The following is a 27347-nucleotide window of genomic DNA, read 5'->3' on the forward strand; positions in this document are numbered from 1 at the left end:
GTCTTGTTAATGTTGGACATAATGATTGGCTTTTTACATCCGCGTTTTCAAACCCCGCGTAACGACGTTTCTGAGGTCAGTGTCACTGATTGGACAAACGCTGTACGCTTTAATGTAACGTTGTGCAGCTTTATGTCATCTAACTCACTTTTTGGACAACAAAGGTAGGAATTCAGTCTCTTGTTCACACAAATAATTGCCAACCAACGATAATACCACCATTAACTAAAACAGACCGTCTCTAAAATTTCGCGTTGTTTCCTTGACAGTGTACACATCGACTGTCGGTTGCCAAGATTCTAAATGCAAACATTCAAGTACCACGTTTGCCTTCGTTAACAGCTCAAGTCCTGCTAGCCAAGCTCTGGAGATTAATTTACCAAATTAACAATCAAACAGTGGCACCTGCTTCAAAATTACAATTAAATTGTGAAATGTTGCTTTACACGAGGTTAAAAAGCCGCGCTTTGAATGAAGATAATCCGGGGATAGGCGCTGTGTTAAAGGCTCTTTAGCTTAGTGAAAATCCGAGTTTCATAAATTTCTGAGAACTAACTTGCATAAATCCGTATTGAACAGTTGGTGGGCATAGTCAACATTGCCCCAGCTATTGTATTTCCAACAATTAAATCAGTGCAACCTTATTTTCTTGTACTCCAAGTCAATTATATAGAGTGTTAACTGAACACCCTAAATGCAACCCCCCTCACAAACTTAACATATTGTCAAAGGCTAAAATATTACAAGATGATCTGGTATATTGCTATTTATAAAATGACAAACAAATCTTACTTGGTTTGTAAACAGACAGAGCTCATGAGAAATGTGTAAAGCAACAAATGTTGTACAGAGAGTTAGCTGATTTATTAATCAACACAACCCCTAACCGCAGATGTCAGCAACATCATCACTGCCATATTTCTATACCCTCAAACACCCACACAAACCATATGCCTTGTGTAGACATGATGGGTTATCAAATCGAAATGAAATATCTTGATCTAACAGCAGCACAGACAAGCATTTTTGTCTCATAACTTTCAAGGGCCGACTAGATATGATCTCATTTACTCATAAAATGTAAACCTGGATTTATTTTCTTTGGGCAGGGTCCAAACTCCCACTGTGTATGTTCTTCTTTGAGTTTCTCCAGGAATGTTCCAGAACTCTGCACTCCTCAGTCACTGCGGCTAACAGAGAAACACGAGTTCTGTGTGAAACTCGGGCCGAGTTTACTCACTGCTGCCTATAGAACTTTGCTGTACAAAAAAACAAAGCACTTAATAAGGCACACAACACTGACTGTTTAAAAAGTTCAGAATGAACCAAATAATTGCGAATAAATACACATTTTGTTCCTGTAGTTGTCAAACAAAAGTGCACTGCATTTAAATTACTGAGAGCTAAATATACTTGGTGTGTGTAAACACCAATTTTAAGCTTTATCGGCACCAAACACATGCAAAGTAAATTTTTAATTTTCAGCAAATCTGCAGACTAAGCACAGTGAAAACAAGACGATTTATTTATTTGTCCTGGCTCCACATTAGCAGTTGAACGCTATTTGTTTTAGTTGGTCAAAGAGCAGTCTGTGGCATTGAACCGAGACAAGTATGTTACCTACATTCCTTCATGAATGTAACCCTAGCAAAATTGCCCGCCTCACTTTAGGAGTCAATGAGTCACCCAAATTATTCATTCTGCCTCTGTTCAGCATCTCGCCAATTAATTTAGATGACTGTTTTGACATGTCACTGTAAATCTGTGAAACCACAGGTTGTATTAAATTGTCAAACCCAAATATACTTTGGGTACATTAAGGGCTAAGTGGCAGAAAATGATATGGAAATGGGTTATGCTCTCTTTAGTTCTAAAGGATGCAGTTCGTGCCAGATTTGATAGTGTTTGATAACTCAGCATTTATGACTTGGAACCCCCTAATTTTCTATCCAGTAAATGACTTCAGTTCACCTTGTAACAAAAGTTACTGCTTCTTTTCTAAGGTTTTTAATGTCTGGAGATTTAGTTTTTTATTTTTATGGCACAAAATGTAACTTAAATAAAAGAGTCTCTTGTTAAGCTTCACAAAACATTACATTGGACTGTGAAATAAAATATATCATTTAATTATAAACAAATGCTAAATTGTTAAAATATAGCGAATTATTACAGTGACCGAGAGAGCTTAACGGCCTGCAATTTAAGAAAACACATGCAACATGCAAACATTTTACAAAAATGCACTGCATTTTCTCACAATGTAAACATTTGATAAAACCTGCTGCATTTTCTCACAACGCAAACAATTGATTAAACGCGCAGCATTTTCTCATAATGCAAGTGATTAATAAAACGCTGCATTTTCTTACAACGCAAACAATTGATTAAACGCGCTGCATTTTCTCATAACGCAAGTGATTAATAAAATGCTGCGTTTTCTCACAACGCAAACAATTGGTTTATTGTGCTGCATTTTCTCACAACGCAAACATTTTACAAAAACGCACTGCATTTTCTTACAACGCAAAAAAAATGTTAAAACACTGCATTTTCTCACAACGCAAACATTTTACAAAAAAACACTGCATTTTTTCACATCGCGAAAATTTGATAAAACGTGTTGCATTTTCTCACAACGCAAAAAATTTAGAAAACGCTGCATTTTTTTACATTGCGAACAATTGATAAATTGTGCTGCTTTTTTCACAACAGAAACGATTGATAAAATGTGCTGCATTTTCTCACAACGCAAACATTTTACAAAAACACTTTGCATTTTCTCACAACGCAAACAATTGATAAAATGCTGCATTTTCTCACAATGCAAACATTTTAGTCTCTTGTTAAGCTTCACAAAACATTACATTGGACTGTGAAATAAAATGTATCATTTAATTATAAACAAATGCTAAATTGTTAATATATAGCAAATTATTACAGTGACCGAGAGAGCTTGAAGGCCTGCAATTTAAAAAAACACATGCAACATGCAAACATCGCAAACATTTTACAAAAACGCACTGCATTTTCTCACAACGCAAACAATTGATAAAACCTGCTGCATTTTCTCACAACGCAAAGAATTGATTAAACGCGCTGCATTTTCTCACAACACAAATGATAAATAAAACGCTGCATTTTCTTACAACAAAAACAGTTGATTTAACGTGCTGCATTTTCTCACAACGCAAACATTTTACAAAAATGCACTGCATTTTCTCACAACGCAAAAAATTGATAAAACACTGCATTTTCTCACAACGCAAACAATTGATAAAACGCTGCATTTTCTCACAATGCAAACATTTTACAAAAACACACTGCATTTTCTCACATCGCGAACAATTGATAAAACATGCTGCGTTTTTCACAACGTAAACGATTGATAAAATGTGCTGCATTTTCTCACAACCCAAAAAATTGATAAAACACGCTGTGAAATGTACAAATAAAATGTATCATTTGATTATAAACAAATGCTAAATTGTTAAAATATAGCAAATTATTACAGTGACCGAGAGAGCTTAACGGCCTGCAATTTAAGAAAACACATACAACATGCAAACATTGCAAACATTTTACAAAAACGCCCTGGATTTTCCCACATCGCAAACAATTAATAAAACGCTGCATTTTCTCACAATGCAAACAATTGATAAAATGCTCTGCATTTTCTCATAATGCAAACATTTTACAAAAATGCAATGCATTTTTCTACAACACAACGGAAATGTTTCAAGGAGATTGTAAAACGTGACGAAAGCAGCTATTTAGGTTATGGTCATTAAGGCTAATAAATACTAAAGACATAGGAATCGGGATATTTAAAATAAACAAAGTATACACTGTAAAATGTAATTAGTTGACCTTACTTAAAAAAAGTATGCAAACTCGTTGCCTCAAAAAAATTAAGCAAAGTAAACTTAAGATTAGTGAGTTAGAAAAGCTTGTTTTTTTTAAGTGTGCAGTACTATATCAAGTAGTACCACTAACACGTTTTTTTTATGTTCATGTAACTTAATAGCCATGCTTAGTGTTAACTTAATTTTTTCATTTTGTGTTGATTGCTTGATATAAATTTAACCCCACTTAGAATTACTAAATACCTACAACTTAACACTATCAGTTCTGCTCACTCATTTTTTTAAATTCACTTAAATTAAAGAAACCAATTTCCTTTAATGGGTCCTTCTTGGACCCAAACCTGGGCAGCTGCAAAATGTGGCCTTTTCTCTTCCCCATTTATCTATTTTTGCTGTCCTTAGTGATAAAGGCAAACACAACACAAACATATAATTTAAAAGAACACTCACGGGTTTGATTCAGCTCCATTACAAAATTTATTCAATGCACATTCAAGTACAAAACAGCAGCTAAACAACAAAGTTGTGGTTTGATTTAACTGTATAAAATGACATGGAAAAATATATAAAAAAATAAAATAAAAACATTTCTGTGAGCTAATTGTATGCATGTCTCCCAATATTAAACAGGTAACTACAGGACGACTTCAGTGCATGCAAAATCAGTGCATTTCTGATCAAAACCGAAAGTACAACATACTTTTGTGTCCCAAAGTGAGCAGTCCAAGGATTAAACCAACACAAATAAAAACATCATTAAAAGTTTTCCCAAAACACAAATGTAAACAGGATAACCTTGCTAGGTTATTTTCTGACATTATCATCTAATAACATCTAACAACTCATTGCAACACAACATGGCACTATTTCCACCATTAGCATACCTGCATAACATGGTAGACTTTAATGGAATATTCTTTTTTTTTTTTTCCATTGAGAACGTAAATAAGCGAGAACAGTTCCATGAAAGCATCAAACTTTCTCTGATAAGAGGAGAACATTAATGGCTGCAAAGCTTACAAAGTGCTATCTGACAGCCGATGGCTCTTTACTGTTCTAACCCAGAAGACTGTTCTTCAGGAGTTAACAGTTTTGGTGGGAGGTTTTTCTTTACCAGTCCAAGCATCACAGTCTGAATGAAGTTGAGTGTATTTGCCATGCATTTTGGGTATCCAAATGCAATGCATATGTAAGACCAAACAAAGGACAAACTGCCTGAGGCAAGTTTTTAACATGATCCATGAGAATACCTCCCTCCAGAATGATGGCAGTGGAGATGGGCTGGAGGTCCACTGAGCTTTGACCCTCGTGAGGACTACAGTGATGCATTCTAGGGCCTCGTCTCTCTCTGTATCCTAAAAGACACACATTCTTCAGCATTGCAATTTATGCTATTCTAAAACAATCTTTTTTTAGTGTTGTAATGTTATCAGAGAATATGGTTTTAAAAATGTTTTCACGCTGGATTGTAACAATAAAGCAAACAAAATATATTTGTTATGGTTAAACTAAAGCTAAAAAGGTCTATACATCCTCAAAGAGTGACACTGACTTTTCAACCTAAAAAATACATCAATCACTGTACAAAATGTATATTGTATATTGAGCAGATAGAATTACATCTATGTCAACGCAGGTATAGTTTTATGTTCATGCAGACTGTAGGATTACAAATTTAAGAATATGTTTAAGATCTATGGAAGACATTTTCTGCCAAATTTAAGTAATTAAATGACTAAAATGAAAATTAAAACCAGATTAACGATTTCATTAGAGAAAACTGTATGCAAAATGTGTGACAAAATTGACAATAAAATGATTTCATTCTCATGGTGACAGTGCATCATCCCTGTCAAATTGAAAAATATAATGCAATTGGTGATTTCACATTTCATTTTCACTACAGTCTCGAGGCAAGACAGCCAATATTAAAATGAAAAGCCAAACGTGAAAAAGAAACTACAAATAGTTTTACAAAAGCTCTTTATTAACGCTCACGCAATAATAGTGACAACTCAAATTAAAATTGTAAATTTTAGTTTTCATTTTGATTCCTCTTTTATTTTGGTAAAGTGTGTGTGTGTGTGTGTGTGTGTGTGTGTGTGTGTGTGTGTGTGTGTGTCTCTGAGTCTGTGTTTGAACCTGTGAGTGAGTCTTTTTGAATGTGTGAGTGTGTGTGAGCCTGTGTTTAAGTGTGTGTGTGTTTGTCTCAGTCTGTGTTTGAGTGTGTGTGAGTGTGTGTCTGTGTTTGAATCTGTGTGTGTGAGTCTTTTTGAATGTGTGAGTGTGTGTGAGCGTGTCAGTAAGTTTGTGTGTGTGTGTGTGTGGTGTGTGTCCACCTCCAGGTTGGTGGGTGTGTGTGTGTGTGTGTAAGTGTGTAAAATTTGCAACAAGAAATCTGTGGAGCAGTCATAGAAACTGTAGCAATAGCAATGTCCTTAAGTTATCTGACACTAAGTGTTGGCAATGGAAATGTGTACTTGTCAATAAAATTATATGATATATTTAACCCTTTTGTTGTGCCTTGATCAGACTTGACTGCAGCAGCTCATGTTCTCAATAAAGAACCCTGCTGAAGAAAGAACCAAGTCTCCTTGTCTTCAATTCTAAGTGTTCTACAAGACCAAACTTTTTCTTATGTGCAAGTACTTACAGAGCAAGTCTTGTAGAATTCACTGGAGTCATCATCGAGTAAAATGGGAATGCCTTTGAGGACAACAGAGCGAAGTACTGTGTCGTCTGGTGTCTAATGATACATAGAGAGAGAAAAGACCAGTTAACAGAGTAATTTGCAAGGCACAAGCAGACAGGAAATAAAATAGGTTGGTCTGGATGGTCTCATTTAGAACTTGATTGATGAACTATCACACAGATCAAAAGCAAAATAAACCTACTTACCATCCAGCTCATGTGCTGCATCAGCTCCCTGAGTTTCTGGCCAACAGTTCCCTATTTTGTTTTGAAAAGTTCAATGAAACGTGGGGCATACTGGTCCAGAGCCTCAAAGAAGTCTCCCTCAAGATTCTTACTGGCGATTCTATTAAACTCAGCAAACACCTGAAAAAGTAGAGAGGAGTGGGTAGGGATGGAGAGGTGGCAGAGGGATTAACATTCCAACAAGTGTTTGGATTTCTAGTCACACACCTTGAATTTGTTTATTTGCATTATTTTATTGGTTGAGAACAAAAATTGCTTACCTGTCTCTCTATGATATGTGCTAATTGGGTATGTCAAAGAACTCTGGCCACTGTTGTCTTAGCGATGGTGATGCTCCTACAGGCGACAGGATCTCAGTGTCTGCTGTGCTGCCCTCAGTGTCTAATGTTGTGGTGGGTGATGACAATGCTGTTAAATGGAGAGTCACAAGAGGGATGATTTTGACTGTAGCTTTTTCAGGTAAATCAGTTATTTCAGTCAAATTGCAGAGGGCATTATTGGAGTCTTGATCTTCATACTGCAGTTTAAAGTCATACTGCAGTGACAGTTTATCCACCAGTTGCACTTTGAATTCTTCAATGGACTGTGGTCTCTTAATTAAAGTCAACTTACTTATATCATCTTCTGCGATGATGACTCTCAGTAACAACCTCTGGTCCATTTTGATAACTGTTTGAAAATCTGAAAAGAAAGAAAAGATAATTTTAGCATCAAGCCTAGCAACATAAAAAGACAAAAACACTCAAATGCAGTATCAGATTTGAAATACCAGAGCTATAGGAAAAACTAAATCCTTGCAAAAATCTAATTATCAAGCTTTTAATCAATGAACTTCTTTAAGACAAGTGAATACAGCAGTACAAAAAGTAAATGGTAAATTACTCGCTTATGTGGTTAGACATCAAGGGAACTGTTGTCCTGGGTATGATGGACTATAAATCGAACCCACAGTATCTATAGAGACAGTCCAGAAATACTAATTACATCAAATATTTGAAATTCAAAATATGCATAAAATATTCTGTATGATGAAATATACTATAATGAAATAATTTCAACACAAGATTTTCTTAGCTTTTGTTGTAATCCAATTGCTCTGATGTAAGCATAACTTTTACTTTAGCATGCAATAATAATACAGTTATTAGTTAAAAATACCTTTTATTGCTGGGATTATGGAATGTGTGGATTGATCACCATATGCTTGTGCCTGGAAGGAAACTGTTAAATAAAAATACAACAATTTAGCACAACCAAGTACATGTGAAAGCTGTAACATAGGCCTATAACCCACAATGACAGCTCCCAGTATTAAAATGAACATATTATGTACAAGATGACCTTAAAGAATAATGTAAGGCACTGAGTATGCCAGCAAATATGTTCCCTATCATAGCAGACTATGATAAACTGAGTGTAAAGATCTTTTCAGACAGGTAAACACTCTTGTCTGTAGCGAACCAAGACTGATCTGGGTAGTGGGCACTATGGTAAACATGGAAACAGCACAGCTACGAATATTGACTATGAAGTGCGACGTGTTAAATAAAATAACATTAAGTTAGTTGACTGTGGTGGTATCCCCAATCATATGTCGACACAGAGTGGTAACGTTAATCCTGTTTTTGATAAGCACAGACTGTTATTGTTGGTAGCTAAAATTAGCATAGTCTTTACAGACAATTTTAAAATAAAATTATACATCCAGACTTGTTCTGATGTTCTGCCTGAGCTTACAAACAACAGTTATAAAACTCAGGAAACTGCCAAACCGCCGGGATCAGTCTGTCATCATCATGCTAGCTGCTAGTCAGTACTCGATGACAAATGTTACTGACATATGCTGACATGGCAGGTGGGCGCGAGCGACAGTTAACGTTACTGCTACACTAAAGTTTTTCCTCAATTTTAACGTGACAAAAGTCTTGAAAATAATAAAGTATTGACCAAGTTTCATCAAAATATAGTCACGTTATGTCCATAATAAAGTTAGCTAGCGTTAGCCGACATTACTACACACATCATTACTAGCAGGCACAAAACACTGGCGCTGACACAGAAACAAAACGATCTGCGCAAGGGTAAATTAAAATATTTACTCACCAAATGAGTGTGCCAAGCACAAGAATCGCTGTTATGCTGACGATAATCACAAGTGCAGTTGAAGCGATGTTTAGGTCCAGCTCAATGATATCCAGCTTCATCTACCGTTTGCAAAATTACGAATCCCGCCACGCCAAGACCCGCCTCACGAAGCAGCTTGATTGGTTGGGGATGATTGATTGATCTGCGCATGCCCACAGTGTCATAAACTTACTTTTTCTAAATTAATCCAGCTCAAGCAGACTGAGCTGGTAAGATTTTTCAACCTCAAAGTACAAGTAACTTACTAAAAGTGAGTGTTAATAGCAGGTTGATAAAAATTGATTAAGGTCAATTTAATATTTTTAATTAAATACCATGTTTGCTTTTACAGTGTAAACTCACCTTACAAAGATCACCTACAACTTCATTGAGCAATAGTCAAGGCACAGCGGCGCCCGTCACATTTTTTAGTCCCCTTAAAACATTTCCGCTGTGCTCCATTCTTTTTGTGTTTTAGAAAATTCAGCTTGTTTTTGTACAATGTTTGTGTATTGTGTGAAAATGCAGTGCGATTTTTAAAAATGTGTTTTGCGTTCTGAGGATTTGCAGCACGTGTGCTGTCAAATGGATTCAATAATAATTTAAAAATCTTTTCTCAATTTGCTGGTGTTTTTTGTAACTGCATGTGTTTTCTTAAATTGCGGCAGCTTAAGCTCTCTCTGCCACTGTTAAATTATAAACAAATTACATTGTTTTGTTCTTCAGCAAAAGCCTGTTAATAGATTGTAGCTGCAATTAACTTAAGCTACAGATGCGTAGTTACACATTAATACACTGCAAATTCTCGTAAATACAGGTATATTTTATTCAAATGATTTTTTTTGTGTAATAAGTACTAATATTTTAAGTTAAAAGGATTTGCTGTTAATTTAGAGAACCATACAAGATGTTTGTGACATTTTCTCTTTAATTATTAGATTATTAGAACATAATTTTCATCTGAAACTGTGGGTTTTGTTGGTTCACAAAAGTCAAGTAAATGGCAACCAGCACTACGAGAGTCAAAGAAACAAAAATTCTCACAAATTCTAAAAGGCAAATTCAAATTTGTATATATTTATATATAGCTTTTAAATAATCTTTTATTTGTTTGTAATCTGAAAATCTTTTACAAATCACACTGGCTGGAGGTTCACCTTTGCATTTGAAAGAGGAAGTTGTTTGGAAGTTGTTCAAAAGTTTTTTTTTTTACTGCAAATGAAAAACAGTAGCAGACACGAACACCACCAGCTTCCTCCTCAGAACGAAGGATGGCTCCATGTCGTCTGCTTCTACTGTATGAAGGTTTGCCTATATTGGATCCATGTGTGTCAGTTTTCCCTTGCATTTCAAGGGGATACTCTGCTTTTCTAAACATGCTGCCACCCAGAGGACATGCACTTCTATTAGAGCTGACTCAGAAGTGAAGCACCCAACCAATAATGAGATATTCTTATTAAACCCGAAGTTTTTTTTCTCATCATTAAACACACAAAGGACAAAACTAAACATTCATATAAACAGAGAAAGATCAAAGCACTGACTGATTGAAGAGATGCTTTATGTAAATGATATAGAGAAATCTGCATGTAGGGCAAAAAGAGGGTTTCAAGCTTCCAAACAATAAGAGTGTAATGCAACTTAATTTTTGATGCTGTACATTAGACTGTGTCCTTTTTTCTTGAGCAGAAAAAAAGACTATCACAGTTTTTGCACATTATTATTATTATTATTATTATTATTATTATTGTTGTTGTTGTTTTAGCCTGCACTGTTATTTTGTTTTTTTAGTGATATATATTGCGTTATGATTATAATCTCATCAGATGATTTGAATAGCGGTCAAGGTTTTAAAACTGTCAAAATTTTCTGTTGTAACGTTCCTAATGTAGGGCTGGTTGATTTGGTCTAAAATCAAAATCTCAATTAGTTAAGCATTTTATCTTGATTACAATAAATAAAAGAATATTTCATTTATTTATTATATATGATGTTTGAATGAAGGGTGTAATATTATTGATTTTAAAATAATTGAAGGGAAACACACACTATCTACTATCTATGATTAGTTATTTAACATCAACGCTGAACAACTACTAAAACACACATTAAAACATTGAAAAAAGTTAAAACACTCATTGCCTTAACAGAGTGGGGTCACATTACTCCACACATGGTAGAGAGAGTAATTGGACAAAATTTACCTGGAAAAATTAGATCGATTATAGGCTCTCAATGTCGATTTTGATTACTTTTCGATTAATTACCCAGTCCTATCCTAAGTTTTTATTTATTTATTTATTTTTTACATGTTTTTCACAACTATTTTCAGCAACAGTACATCCAGCAGAAAAGTACCCTCCACATCAAAAGCTATATTTCTTTAAATGTTTTTTAATATAAAATATATTGTGTTCAATGTGGGAAAAAAGTTGTTGTTTTTTTACCCAAACAATTAAAAAGAATATATTTTAGAGCAGTAATCACAATACTGTGATGCTGTGAAACTTATCACTTCTGTGATATTTTTATTCAAGGTTATCATACCGTCAGAATCTTGTACCGGCCCATGCCTAGAATAAGTATGTTGATTTATTTTGAAATGTATTTGCTATTCTTGACCATATTTTAATATTTTATTTTTACAAATGTTATATGAAGCAAAAACAGAGAGAATTTACTTGCATTTAATATGCTTTATACTAAGCATGTAAAATCACTTTGTAATTGAATTTATTGCTGACACCAATATGGGACTCCTCATGTTCTAATAATGTAGAAATAATATCTATTATAATAATTATAATAATTAAAAAGCTTATTTTTTTAAGGTGGAGTTTTGTAGCTTTACGAAATAATAATATCATCATTAAACGAATTTAAAAACCATTAAATTAGCTAAATCTGTTTGTTTCATTGTTTTGGAAAGAGACTCAAAAAGCCCTTACGTTTATTAGTAAACAATTTATCCGAAACCAAACATGGTAATCTTGAGCTTTCATCATCGTAATGGCAAGAACAGTAATTGGCTACTTTGTTTGACCTATTTCAGAGCACAAATATTGTCATTAGTCATAGACCAAATCCTTTAATGACATCCTGTCATTATGCTGAAGCTAATATGCTAATGGTACAAATGAATTATAAAAGAGCAGAGTTGGTTTTCATTAGCGTTGGGCTTTTAGTTGAATAGCTGGGGCACAATTCTTTAATCTAAACCATGCATGCTTTCATTTAAAGCGTGGAGAAAATGAGTGCCAGCTCAGTTTGGATAAGGCCATTTCTGGTGAATCGAAGGCAGGGGATCGCAGTTGGATTTTGATTTCTGTTATGTTAGAGTAATTGTCAAAATACTCCAAGCCAGCCCGAGCATAAATCACACAGGGCCAAATTTAAACAAATAGCCACAATTAGTGGAAAACTCTTTTGTCACAATCAAGCCGTTGTGATGAATTAGGTGTAGCGTGTTTAGACTTACTAAAAACAAACTGAATGAAGTTGAGCAGATGATCACAATGGGTGAGTTTTTTTCTGCTCTGGCAAGCGATCACACGGTCCTGTGAAAACATGCTGGTTGGTTAGTGCATCTCGGTGTAAAAGAGTTTTTCACTTCTTTTTAAACCTCATTAAACAGTATCTTCACCTGCCGTGTTCGCCTGAGAATAATCGTCGTGCCGTGAGAGTGGTGTAAAACTAGTATTTTAAAATCATGAAAGGAACAATAAAAAGTAAAGTGACTCGTGAGCTGTCAGCAAATAATGACTGCTGGCAACTAAGCGTGACACACTCACACTCACACTGGCAAAGGTATGGAGTCCAGTGTGTGCCAAGAATAAATTATCTGTCTGTAACTATTTAAAGGCAGTATTATGGTGTGATTTATGCGCAGAAAACTGCATTGTGGGCTCAAACTTTTTCCAAGTGCTGCAGCTTGCAGCAATTTAAATTATATGGGGGGAAAACCACCAAAACGACTATTTGACTGTGGTCTCGTATTGAAATTGATATATTTATATGGATTAATTTGGCTCAAAGGAGCAGTTATGCATTTAAAAAAAAAAATCTATTTAGGCACTGCAATGGTCTTTCACAGTAAACATGTCACAAATTCTACACATGTGGAGTTCATGGTCCATGGATGGCATAACTAAAACAGAACAAAATGCTTTGATTCATTTCAACAGCATTATTAGGCTTATCCTACTTTAATTAACACTGCTAATGGCTGAATGTTGCGTGAAATACAGCATGGATGTACACATCCTAGGGCCAGATTGTGCAAACATGTTTCAAACAAACCGTTGTTTCTTCAAATGAATTGATGTATATTTTTCTCATGTGATGTAGACTAAATCACATGGCCATGTATACATAAAGGTCACATTTAATGGTAATGAAGGTTGATATGCTACATATGACGAGCCATACACTGCCAACGAGTAAAAAATAGGCCGTTGGTAGATGAGTATGTGCATAGTTGTTTAAGCATGTAAACATTTTGAATCTTATACATTTATACTCAAAAAACAAATATCTCTGGCCTTAAAATAGATTTCATTTTGACACATGAAACATTTTTATGATATAATATGTTTGAGTATAATTATGGCAGTTATTACACAAAAAAAAAATTACTTGACCAAAAGCCCTGACAACAAATGTTTTTGTTACTTTAACTAACTTTAATAGGAGTTAACGCTTAAATATTTTTTTTTGTTTAAAAATTAAAATTGGCTTAAGATAAAAAATAAATTACATACCACCAAGTGATTCCAAACCTTTATTAATTTTTTTTCATGATATAAGCACAATAAAATATACACTCACCGGCCACTTTATTAGGTACACCTGTCCAGCTGCTTGTTAATGCAAATTTTTAATCAGCCAATCACATGGCAGCAACTCAGTGCATTTAGGCATGTAGACATGGTCAAGATGATCTGCTGCAGTTCAAACCGAGCATCAGAATGGGGAAGAAAAGGGATTTAAGTGACTTTGAATGTAGCTTGTTTTTTGTTGCCAGATGGGCTGGTCTGAGTATTTCAGAAACTGCTGATCTACTGGGATTTTCACACACAACCATCTCTAGGGTTTACAGAGAATGGTCCAAAAATGAGAAAATATCCAGTGAGTGGAAGTTGAGCACAAATGCCTTGTTGATGCTAGAGGTCAGAGGAGAATGGTCAGACTGGTTTGAGCTGATCAAAAGGCAGCAGTTACTTAAATAACAACTCGTTACAACCGAAGTATGCAGAACAGCATCGCTGAGTGCACAACACATCAAACCTTGAAGCGGTTGGTCTACAGCAGCAGAAGACCACACCAGGTGCCACTCCTGTCAGCTAAGAACAGAAAACTGAGGCTACATTTCACCAAGATAGAACAATAAAATATTGGTAGGGTCAGAATTTGGCATTAATAACATGAAAGCAAGGATCCATCCTGGGGGTGGTGGTGTAATGGTATGGAAGATATTTTCTTGGCACACTTTGGGCCCATTGGTACTAATTGAGCATCATGTCTACCCCACAGCCTACCTGAGTATTGTTGCTGACCATGTCCATCTCTTTATGACCACAGTGTACCCATCTTCTGATGGCTATTTCCAGCAGGATAACGCGCCATGTTACAAAGCGTGAATCATCTTAGACTTGGTTCTTGAACATGACAATGAGTTCATTGTCCTCAAATGGCCTCCACAGTCACCAGACTCAATACAATAAAGCACCTTTGGGATGTGGTGGAAAAAGGCATTCGAATCATGGATATGCAGCCAACAAATCGATGCACAATGCTTTCATGTCAACGTAAACCTAAATCTCATTCCAGTACCTTGTTGAATCTATGCCACGAAGGATTAGGGCAGTTCTGAAGGCAAAAGGGGGTCTAACTCGGTACTAGTAAAGTGTACCTAATAAAGTGGCTAGTGAGTGTTTTTAGAAGAATGTTGGAAACCTTTAATTATTGAGTTTTGTTGTTGAACTAACAAATCAAGTCAATGGTTAGGTTTTTCCAACATTGTTTTTGGAATCTTTTTTGTGCTCAACAGAAAAAAGAAACTCAAACTGGTTTGTGACGAGTGAAAGATAAGTTCATGATTAGAGAATGTTTAGTTTTGTGTGAACTACACCTTTAAGTTACACAAAGTTTATTTTGAATTTTAGTCAGTTGGATGTAAGTTCACTAAAAAGTTTAGTTGATTTAGACAGCAAGAATTTTTCAGTGTAATTTATAAAAACGGGCGAGGCAGTGGCGCAGTAGGTAGTGCTGTCGCCTCACAGCAAGTAGGTCGCTGGGTCGCTGGTTCGAACCTCGGCTCAGTTGGCGTTTCTGTGTGGAGTTTGCATGTTTTCCCTGCCTTCGCGTGGGTGTCCTCCGGGTGCTCCGGTTTCCCCCACAGTCCAAAGACATGCGGTACAGGTGAATTGGGTAGACTAAATTGTTCGTAGTGTGTGAATGTGTCTGTTTCCCACAGATGGGTTGCGGCTGGAAGGGCATCCGCTGCGTAGAAACTTGCTGGATAAGTTGGCGGTTTATTTCGCTGTGGTGACCCCGGATTAATAAAAGGGACTAAGCCGACAAGAAAATGAATGAATTTATAAAAAACAAGTGAAGGTCTCAATTTGTTGTTAGTGCAGATCAAATCAAATGTCTTTGTTTTGTTTTAAAAAGTTTAATTAACGTTTTTCTAAATTCATGTGAACAGATCTCATCTCCCTGAAATTACTCAAGTGTAAAAACAGAGTTATGCATTTTTTCAGAAACGTTGCCACAATTTAGCATGTGGTCTCTACTTAAGGTTTCTCATTGTAATGCATACCAAATGTGTTCCGAGTCTATATATATTTAGCAATATCTGAAATCTCCTGTTTAATTCACATTTGAAATTAGTGTTAATAAATTTTGTATATACTACAATAATCCAATGGACTACTTATAGGTGAAGTATTTCATTTAAGCTTTTAGTTTTACTACTAGTGTCGTATACTGAAAACTGGACTGACACATTTTTAATTTATTTGAACTTCTAATTTTGTTAAGATGCTTGGACACAATCTACATTGTAAATGATGAATTGAATTGAATATATATATAAAAAAAAAACACTTACTGTGGCCCTTTTTAAGAAACTATACTTGAATTTAGCTGTTTACTATTTTAAAGTAAAGAGCAAACATGCATGGCAAAAACCAGAGTTTTGCCTATCGGTTAAGAAGAAACTACAATTTTGGTGTTTGGAATTAAAAACAAACATCCAACAAATTCTTGTAAATGCAGTAGAGTTTTGGCAAGTTTTTGACTTTGAATTTAATTTCTCTATTATCAAATCAGCTATAAACATTCTTCAAACTTTAACTAAATTTCTGTTGGAGTCTTATGCTTTGATCTTTTTTTTTTTGTCGATTTAGTAGATGTTTAATTTTGTAAAAGATCTTGTGCAACCCAAAATGTCTCCAGCCACTAGGTGGTTTCTAGATAGCAGCTTATGAATTGCCTATACACAAGGTCATACTATAATAGGGCTGTCATATTTTCTTTACAACCAAGTTAAAGAACGCAATGGAAACATGCAAGCTTTGTTCTGTGGTAAATTGATAAGTACTGTCTTCAGTGTCAGCCAAGGCCGCAGCAGATTTCCACATTTGCTAGGCATATGTGAGTAATTAGAAATAACTCATTTGGCAGACAGTCTGGTAATAGTGAGGAAATCGGTGTAATGTTTGGCTCACGGACCTCGGAGCCATACAATTACCATTTACAACGTGTTTGTTTTTTATAAACAACTGCCATTTGCTAGATACGCCTCATGTAATGGAGGGCTATCTCAATTCATTAGAACAACACCTTTTTAATCTCTTTTTGCTTTGGGCCTGTGGAGACGTTTTTCGTGAGGTGGTTTAGTTTAAACATGATCTCAGTGTAATACAGATGAACTCTAATTATTACTAGTGAACAGGTCGTAACAGAAAGTAGACAAAAGATAAAAGTAGGAGATTCAGAACATGGGATATTTGCAAGAAATCATGGCATATCTTTGTGAATGGTAATATTTAATGGCATAATAATTAAAAACAAATTACCTTTTAACCTTTAATGACCTTAAATTTGCAAAATGAGGTATTGTTAATACATGTAACATCAAAAGCACATTTACAGATTGTTTAATATTATACTTGCTCTTTCTTTTAATTATCAGTTGAATTTATTAGGCCCATATCAGAGTTGTTAAAACTTATGACACTTCTAATTTATTTTACTGCAATCCTCAATTAAAACTCCACATCCAAAAATGTTGTTCAAAGTTGTTAAGTCAATGAGCAGCAATTAGCATAATTTGAAACCTTTCCAGCATATAATAAATGCACACGAGATAGTTTAAACTGCGTTTTAAAAGAGCAGAAATTATAAGCCATTCACTCAGACCTCCGTGACAGACTGACGACAGTATAAAATGTTATTATGATGAACGAGTCGTGGTGTCTCTGCAACAAAGTCACATTTGATTCTCATTCCAAAACATGCAGCGGGTGAAAAAAAATAAAAATAAAACAGCCCTTCATTCAGCTACTAGGAAGATGAGCTTCTAGTGATGATTAACTGACAACTCCAACTAAAGCAACAGAATAAAAAAATAAATTAATAACATCTGCTTGTGAAAATGACACTCGATTCATGAATGAGGCTTTGCAGTTGTACTGTAAGTCTCATGCAAAGAGTGTCTGTTCTGTTCTGTTCTGTTCTGTTAGTTTCACTACAATATAAAATGCATGATTTTAAAAAGTGTTTTTTAAAACATTATCATTTAAAAGCTGTTACTAAACTGTTACTACATTTAAGGGTTAGTTCAACCCCAAAATAAAACTGCCTTCATCATTTACTTAACCCCATGTTGTACTAAATCCACAAGCTTCATTCATCTTTAAAACTCAAACAAATTTTTTTAATGAAATCTGTGGGATTTCTGTCCTTTAACTGAACATCTATTCAGCCAAATTCCTTCACCTTAAAACAACTTTGTAGAAGTCCCAAAATAAATGCATATTAGTCAAACTATTTGATTTAGACTTTTATTCACATGTATTAAGTGTCAGAGCTTTTAGTGAATAGACTGAGAGACAGATTTCATTAAAAAATATTTTCATTTTTGTACTGAAGATCCATGAATGTCTTGTGGGTTTGGAACGACATAAGGGTGAATAAATGATGGCGAATTTTCAGTTTGGGATGAACTAATCCTTTAAGAATATTTCTCAGTAGCAAGACAGTGGTTCAATTGTTTTCCAGAAAAGTTCCACAAACAAGCTACTTTTTCCAACTAGCGCTGTAGTGCAACCGAATGGTATTTTGTCATTTTTAATGCCAGGACTAAAGACATAATGCACTCACCTCATCTGTCATCTTTTTCTTAAGGAGCTCACTAAAAAATCTACTTCTCTCTATTTCCCCCTCTCTTTCCCTTGTTCGGTGTAGTCAGTGTGTGATTCGTGCAAGCGAACTGGTTCATCTAGATTGGTCCCCTTACATTTGTAAAGTTCGCTCACTCATGTGGTTCATGTAATCCATGAAAAGATCAAAGGATTATGAGCAATAGACCAGCTATCTGGTAAATCACAACAATGCAAACTTGAAGCACTTTTATTTGAAATTATGAAAATCAAACCAAAATGGAAAATCACAAGTACTTTACTGCTTTAATTGAGGGAAGGAAGAACAGTCGCATAAAACATGCAGAATAATGAATGAAAACTATTAATTAAAAATGGTTTGTTGTATCTATATAAACAATAGTAGGGGTCACCAATCTCGTTCCTGGAGGTCCGGTGCCCTGCAAGGTTTAACTCCCACTTGCCTCAACACACCTGCCTGGGTGTTTCAAGTATACCTAGTAAGACCTTAATTAGCTTGTTCAGGTGTGTTTGATTAGGGTTAAAGCTAAATCTGTAGGACACCGGACCTCCAGGAACAAGTTTGGTGATCCCTGATGTATAAGATACACACAAATTATGCAATTAAAAATATATTAGGAATTGTGCCAATGAAAATTTGCTCTGAGACAAATGTGTTGGGAGCATATAAATAAATGGAAAAACATGTACATTTCAAGCTACAGAGTATTTAGTTGAAACATTCATTCATTCATTCACATCATACTGTTAATTAACATATTTTTATGTACGCTATTCTTCTAAATTTAGAACTATACTTTTATAGCTATAGATATCGTACCTGGTGTGAACAGGTCTTAAGTTTAAAACTGGAAATGTATTTTTTTTTTCATTTATTTCATTAATTTTTTGTGAAATTGCACTTTAAAAACTGTAATGAACAGTTCCCCGTATTGTGTGATTCATGGATGTTTACTGTACCTTAATTCTACTTTTTGATGTTAAACAGTTTTACAAAGTGACTTTTATTGACATTTTAGTAGTTTAGTAGTTTTAGTATTGATGTATTGCATAGATTCCAAAAGACGATAATGAGCTGAGTTACGTCATTATTGAAGGCATTGGGATGATAACCGATTTTAAAGTTTACCATGGTTTGGAAAAATCAAGGTAATAAAACCACAAAAAAGTTCTGATATATTGTTCCTAAGGAATCTTGAACGTAAAGATTTTTTAAAGTGTTTTTTTTATGTGCTGTAAAGAAATCTGTTTTTGAAGAAGTCAGCAGAAGTCAACGATTTATTTAAATTATCTAGCCTGACATGTTTACTGCTGGGCGAAGCAGTGGCGCAGTAGGTAGTGCTGTTGCCTCACAGCAAGGTCGCTGGTTCGATCCTCGGCTCAGTTGGCGTTTCTATGTGGAGTTTGCATGTTCTCCCTGCGTTCGCACAGGTTTCCTCCAGGTGCTCCGGTTTCCCCCACAGTCCAAAGATATTTGGTACAGGTGAGTTGGGTTGGCTAAATTGTCTGTAGTGTATGAGTGTGTGTGTGACTGAGTGTTTGTGGATGTTTCCCAGGGATGGGTTGCGGGTGGAAGGGCATCTGCTGCGGAAAAACGTGCTGGATAAGTTGGTGGTTCATTCCGCTGTGGCGACCCCAGATTAATAAAGGGACTTAGGCCATCTTCCAGCCTCAACCACGGCGAATGAAGCTCTGCACAAGAATTTTGGCCAGCGGAGAAATTAAAATGGTCGTGCCCAACTGAGTCTGGTTCTCTCAAGGTTTTTTTTCTTCACTCCCATCAGGTGAAGTTTTTTTTCCCTCTCCGCTGTCGCCACTGCCTCGCATGGTTCAGGATTGGTAGAGCTACGCATCGATGAATTTGCTCTTCAGTGTTTGAACTCTCAGTAATGATTAAATCACACTGAACTGAGCTAAACTGAACTGAACTGAACTTAAACACTAAAACCTGAACCACACTGTTCCAGTTACTATGACCATTTATGTGAAGCTGCTTTGACACAATCTACATTGTAAAAGCGCTATACAAATAAAGCTGAATTGAATTGAATTGAACTTAGCCGACAAGAAAATAAATGAATGTTTACTGCTCCAAAATATATGAAATGTTTCCTAAAATGAAAAATATTGTGCTAAATGAGGGTAAAATGTAGTTCTTTTTTACTGAGATATTCAAAAACAGCATATTTTAGAGCAATAATAACAATATTGTGATATTTTAATCCAAGGTTATTACACCATCACAATCTTGGGCCATGTCTATAGCTCTCATAATTAAGGACTTTTTTTGTTTGTATTGTAGCTTGTAGTGCAACTAACTGCTTTCTCAAAACAGTAGTTTGACTATTTAAAATGAGCTTGAAGCTTGCCGAATTTAAAATCAGCTTCCCTATTCACACCAATTTTAATATTTGTGGCTGATGAACTTTCACAGGCATTCCTTTGCGGAACAATTTAATAGCTGTCCAGTGGCGTTTTAGACTAAACAGATATTGATTCACGAGAGACAAGGGACCCACATATAATTTCGGATCTCATTTTCTTTGAGCTCCACGGGGGCAGCGGGAAAAAAAAGGCGAAAGTGGAGGAGTTGTATTATCAGAGGCCCTAACTCATCTTTAGGGGAGCTCGATTCTGCCCATTGTCTGAGAAGAGGAGCGAGCCCCACACTGTGGCGCCGTGCATTTGAATTGCTGACATGGCAGAAAGCTGTCTGGGTCACAGAGTCACCTGGCACCAGCGGTAATGGCCGGCGAGGCAGGGCGATGGGGGGTGCGCTGTGTTCAGCCACTGCCGGGCATCGGGGCCATTATGGCCATGCTGAAATGCTCCTCTTCTCGGCGATGACAGGCCAATCTTCCTCCAACAATGTGGTGTAATTTGTGAGGGACCTTGCTGTGGGAGTGAGGATGGGTAATTAAGGGAAGAGAGGACAGTTGGGGACACACACAAGCCCGCAGTGATGACAGGCATCAGCTGACTGCTGTATGGAGCCTTGTTTTACGCTCCATCATCATGGAACTAAACGCTCCCTTGACCCGGCGATGAGCTCCGACTGAAGCTCAGAGGGACGGGCGTCAGAGGGGGGCCGTTCGGGAACGGGGAGAACATTGTCCCCCCGTTCGCTTGTACGTGGGAAAAGCCATAGAGTTGTACGACGGGAAGTTATTATGAGGCCTCGTTCAGACCCCCCTCCATTACTGTTACTGGCCAACAAAGCCAGCTCAGTCCCAGAGCCCAGCACTGACATGTTGAGGCTGAGCTCTCGCCACAGTCCTAACTGCTGAATTAGGAACTTTCATTTGGCCATTAAGTCATGAATGGGATCGTCCCTCTACTGGCTCTTTAAATGTGAGGGCCTTTATGCTTTTCAGGGGAGTTTAGACTCTATACTTAGGGGAAAATGATTGGCTCTATTGTGGACAGAGATAATCTCTCTTGTCACTTAACAGCTCAGACTGCGGTCAAAGAAACAGCACAAAAGTCCTATTTAGTGAAAAGGCCATCTCTAACACTAATACACAGCTTGGTACCCATTTGTGTACTAAATGGACATTAAGCTGCTTAAGGACAAAATACGATATGACTGTAGGCAGTGAGGGACTTTAGTGGGACTAGTCATACTGTCACAGTGTGTTTGTGGCTTCTTCAGTAAATCTAATCTACATTTAAGTTTATTCATGAAGCAGACACTTATTAAACCAATCAAATTACAAAAATGAGGAACTTTGTATGTAGCGTTAATATAACAACTAACCATATTTGCATTAAACATTGGTTTAAGTTTAAAAACATTACAAAAAGTACATTTCTGCTATTAATTACTCACCCTCATGTTGTTCCAACTCTAAAAGACTTTCATTTATCTTCAAAGCACAAATTAAGATGTTTTAGATGAAATCTGAGAGCTCTCTGACACTTCATATACAGCAAAAATTCCAACAGAACATATGCGTTCAGTGGATCAATCTAAATATTATTATCTATGAGAACTTTTGTTCACACAAAACAAAATCAATGTTTTTATCCAATGGTTCTTCTCCTCAGTGTCAGTATAGGGCGCATTTTCAGGAGTGCGCTGTGCTCTTTATGTATGTTGCTCTTGTCACAGTTGACGTATCTCGGATGCATCTGCGCTTTGTTTCACACAAGGACATCCATGAACGTGTGCTGTAATATAATAAATATGTTTTAGCTTTTTTTTTTTTTTTTTTACTTTTTTGGGCCTATCTGAACTTTGAACGGGTGGGGATAATTGCTGTCCATAGAGGAGGAAAAAGCTCTCGGATTTCATCAAAAAAATCTTAATTTGTGTTCTGAAAACAAAGTTTTGGGTGGGTTGGAACAACATGAGGGTGAGTAATTATTGACAGAACTTTCATGTTTTTTGTGAACTATACCTTTAAGATAGATTAGGTACAGCTAGAGCACAATTGAAATGCAGAAAGGGAGAAAGTAAAATGAAGACAAACAATCTTAAAACTGGCTATCAAAAATTAGTCAAAATCTTTTAAAATCTCCCATATCAAAGAATTAAAAGACTAATAAGATATAACATACATTATTAAGTTTACCAATACATATTTATTTACTTAAAGTTCAAAATCGGTGACACAGTGGCTCAGTGGTTAGCACTGTCGCCTCACAGCAAGAAGGTTGCTGATTTGAGTTCGAGCTGTACCTAATCTATCTTATTATAAACTACTTTTGAACAGTTATTTTATAATGCAATTACATTTCACAATTTTACAGTTTGTACTTGATTACGTAAATGCAGCTTTGGTGAGCAGGACAAACTTATTTTATAACTTTTTTTTAAAAACAGCAAAAAAAAACATTTACTGACCCCAAACTTTTGACCGGTAGTGTAAATAAATATATGAAGTTCAGACTGAGACTTGTCAACCTCCATTCAAGATCATGGAGTCTGTTGCTCTGAATGGCATTCATGAGATGAGGTTGAACATCATCTCAGTACTTCCACACAATTTCAGCTTTCTATAGTGCTTCACACCCGAGCAGATATAAGCCATATGAGTGTGTGTGTGTCTAGAGCTGCTTGGCACAGTCATGGGCAGACTGTGGCTTCCCCCTCACAGACAGCACACTTTCAACCACACTTCAACCCTCATATTCACCATGAGACCGCCGCTCTGCTGACAGATTCTTGATTTACGATTGCTTTGCAAATTTTTTTATAGCAAATGTTAACGTGACATGGAAGTCATTTTGGCATCAGCGATGACGGCTGTATTAAAGTACTTATGTTTAGCAAAAGCAATAAGTTAATGATATGCTTTTCATATCTTTGTCGATTTTTAGGCGGGATCTGTAAGAGATGACATTGCACCAGTCATTTAATCCAGTCATGCATCTCTTAAAGGGATAGTTAACGCAAAAAAAACGTTTGTTAACCCAAAAATTAAAATAGTTATTTTATTTATGCTTATGTCAAACCAGAATCATTAGTCTTTGGAACACAAATGAAGACAATTTTAATTAATATTATGAGATATTTATCCCTCCTTTAAACATTTTTTTTTTAACAAAAAGTCTCACACCTCAAAATGAAGAGCTCATATGCAAAAAACCTCCAAATGCCGTCTGAAATGTTCTCCTAAAATGAGTATTTTTCTCAGCCTCCAGGTTTATGTTCAGTTATTTTGACCCTGCTCTAGCTGTTACACTGTAAAACCCAAAAAGTTAAAGTAACTTAAACCATTTGAGCAAACCAATTGCAACAAACCATTTAAGTTCATAAACTAATCCTAATGAGTATTGTGAACTTAATCCATACATTTTTTGGAGCACAGTAAAACCCGATAAATGAAGAGAACACAAACTAGCTTAGTACTGTAAAACCCAATAAGTTAAGGCAACTCAAACTGTTTGAGGAAACCAATTGCTACAAAAATGAGTTAAAAAAATAATCTATATGAGTACTGTGAACATTTAAGTTGAAGTAATAAGTTATTAAATTAACTCATTTAATTCAACACTGAGTTCAAAACTCTTTTCAAATGAGTAGAATTAACTTTGTCGATTTTGAAATAACTACACTAATTTCATTTGATAAAGTTGACTGCTGGGTTTTACAGTGTTTAATGTTACTTTGCACAACATTGATGATTGACGAAACTGCGCCAGATACAGCATACTTTCCATTACATGAAAATAATTTTTTCTATTAAAACATTTGCTTACAGAAATTGCAAGAAATACACTGTTTAAAACATTATTACAGGATATGCAAAAGACATTTAATATAAAAAACAGTGAAAATAATGTATTTTGTTTTCAAAAGTGCAAGTTATTTATTGTTACTTTTTTGTATGAAAATGTGACTGTTTGTTTTAGCCAATGTGTGTTTGAATTTTAGTTGTTCAACATTGATGTTCAATAAATTATCATAGATGGTGTGTGTTTTCTTTAATTATTTTAAAATCAAGTAATGCACTCTTTATTCAAAATCTCTCACTTGTAACATGAAAGCATATTTACTGTACAAAACTTGTCAGTGAACTATGAGGGCAAAAAAAGTCAAACAAATAAATAACATAATCGTTCATTAATTGTAAAAGAGTTCAAATATTCAATTAACTAAGATTTTAATTTTAGGCCAAATCGCCCTGTCTGCCCTAGTTTTCAGTGAAAAGACTTTCAGTAAAGAAACTCAAGTCTCTCAAATTTGATGTAATAATATCCTAATTTGAGTTCTGATGATTAACAAAATATTAATAGATTCTTTAAACTACGAGATTTGTGTTCATAAAACTGGAGGACAAAATAAAGGCAACAATGTAGCTGGCTGTGTGAAGCTGGACAGTAACCGAAAGCTCGCTGCATGAATAAAATACAGCCATGCCTACAGGCTACCCTGCATTTTAACGTCCCCTTAATTAGGCTCTTTTAAAATGCCTAATTATACATTTATTGTTGTTCACAAACACACAGACGCGCACACACACAAACACACCTTCCCTGCCACAAACACATGCATAAACATATGGTAACGCTTATATCCATTTAATAGCTATTTACTGTGATCTGTACTTTTTATTTAAACACATTTTCCACTCTGCAAATGCCATTTTTTTCATAAAACCACTTTTTTTCTGTTTTGAATTACATTATTATTGTGCCAGCACTTAGAACATTAGCTGTTACATCTGCGTGTGAAGTGATGCACTTGTGTATTGGAAAAAGTCAAACAACAATTACCTCCGTACGGCTGGAAGAAGCTGATGTCAGGCTATCAGCCCCTGCTCTCCTTAGCAACACTAGGCCGCCCTGATAATAATAAACGAGACTCTCCCAGCGAGGGGAAAAAAGGCTCTTTGGCAGCGCGTGAATCATGCAGTTTTAATAAACAGTCATGAGAGCTGGCCAGGCTGAAGCTTTGAGGTCAGCGGTAGTTCTGCCATCTACAGCGAGTCTCAGTCGCTACGTACTGAAGGCCCTCGAAAATGAAACCCGACTCCACAACAGCACAACGGGACATGTGTTCACTCTTACTCTAATGTGAAAATGGACACTCATACATTCAGCTGTGACCTGTTTTATGGTTTTACACACTCATAGAGCCCTATAACCTCTAATGGGACACAAACCTGTGCCACAGAGCCATAACACTCCACCAGCTGTTTCACAGGGAGAGTGACGGCGAATCTTTAAAAATGTAAAATACAATTGCGCTGCACATGGAGGAAGAAATAACTACGAGGAACCACAACAAGGACACTTTACGTTGTCTCTAACCATTAACATGGTTATTTTATAGCTGCTGGAATTCCTCTGACATAATGAATATTTTATTAAATATTGCGTCAAACTTTATTACATCCAATAAGTCAGATTTTGTATCATAATTCAATATTTTCATGAACAAAATAGGATGTATAAACAAGCGTGCTACAAATCTCTTTAAAATAAGCTCGTAAAGAGCCAGTAAATAATGTTTTGTTTAAGAGGATGACAGATACAACTTCAGGAGGCCTAAAATGGCCCATTAAGCATTTGGTTCTTTGTACTTTGGCAGGAGAATAACAGCTGGCAGGCTGGGCACTCCTCATTTGGCAGCTAAAGAGGTAAGAATTTGTTTTTTTTTAAGGTAATTACTCAATTCAGAACTGACATGTGCCTAATTGGTATGGAATATGAAACGACTTGTTAAATATACTTTGCTGTTGCAATCAATCTAATGAAATCAGATAATAAAACTAAGCTTTCTATTACATTTACATTTTCCTGACCTGAAAATGATTTCATTCTGCTTTGCCCTACGGTATTTTAAAATATATGTAAGTTAGGGTGTTCCATAATTCATCTGAATTAATATTGCAGTAATGTTGGCAAAAAAAGAGTGATTGTGTCCTACTTTCACCTTAAAAAAATGCCATAGTTTCTGACATACTCCACCCGTAATTCATAGACGCTGTTAAAGATGTGATCTGTGGGTACAATTATCACACAACTTGTCCCTAAAATATGGGGAATGTCAATTGTGCTCTGTGGCTGTAATCTCCGATTTATTCAAACTATGTCTTTTTGGTTGGAAGAAATGCAAAACATTTAAGAGCGCCATTATTCACCATTTTCCTGACAGGTGATTAACTGGAGTTTTCCAGGAACTAAATGTCACCCATTACAGCAAGTAGTTTTGTGTGTCATTTTTGTCCTTTGGCTGCTCCTTTGCTGACATGTAAACTCCTGATCTTTTTAAGTGTACTATAAAGACTGTGGGATGTTTTTTAAAGCATATACATGTGATTTATTTTACAGTTAGTTGTCGGGAGTTCATGTACTATTAATGGTGTCTAATTAATTGCTAAATTAAATGAATCACTCTTTGTCTAAACTAAATGGTGATTGAGCACATTGTTAAATGTTTGGCCTCAAATTTATTTTACTCGCACTATTCAGAGCAACTTTAACCTAAAACAGAAAATAAGTTGCAGTGCATTAGATAAAAATGAATCCTGAAATATTGTCAGGTAATGTCTTAATCCTCTTAACA

The 27347-nt window shown here is 35.7% G+C and overlaps 2 long non-coding RNA genes across 2 annotated transcripts in view; one reads left to right on the top strand and one right to left on the bottom strand.

Annotated features, from left to right (window-relative positions):
* Positions 1–137: 137 nt before the first annotated feature.
* Positions 138–27347, top strand: part of LOC141377184 (uncharacterized) — a 51776-nt gene continuing 24566 nt past the window's right edge. Inside the window, exons 1-2 of the long non-coding RNA XR_012389307.1 lie at positions 138–164; positions 26370–26418. This is a non-coding gene — a long non-coding RNA (uncharacterized lncRNA). The remainder of the gene's footprint in view (positions 165–26369; positions 26419–27347) is intronic.
* On the bottom strand, positions 4322–9049 carry si:ch211-217g15.4. Its single transcript, NR_186851.1, has 8 exons — positions 8904–9049; positions 7959–8021; positions 7683–7754; positions 7413–7481; positions 7061–7208; positions 6762–6920; positions 6517–6609; positions 4322–5218 (listed from the first exon to the last, which is right to left on the bottom strand). It is a non-coding gene; the product is annotated as a si:ch211-217g15.4 (long non-coding RNA).

This window comes from Danio rerio, chromosome 13 (assembly GCF_049306965.1).
Source record: "Danio rerio strain Tuebingen ecotype United States chromosome 13, GRCz12tu, whole genome shotgun sequence".
Taxonomy (NCBI): Eukaryota; Metazoa; Chordata; class Actinopteri; order Cypriniformes; family Danionidae; genus Danio; species Danio rerio.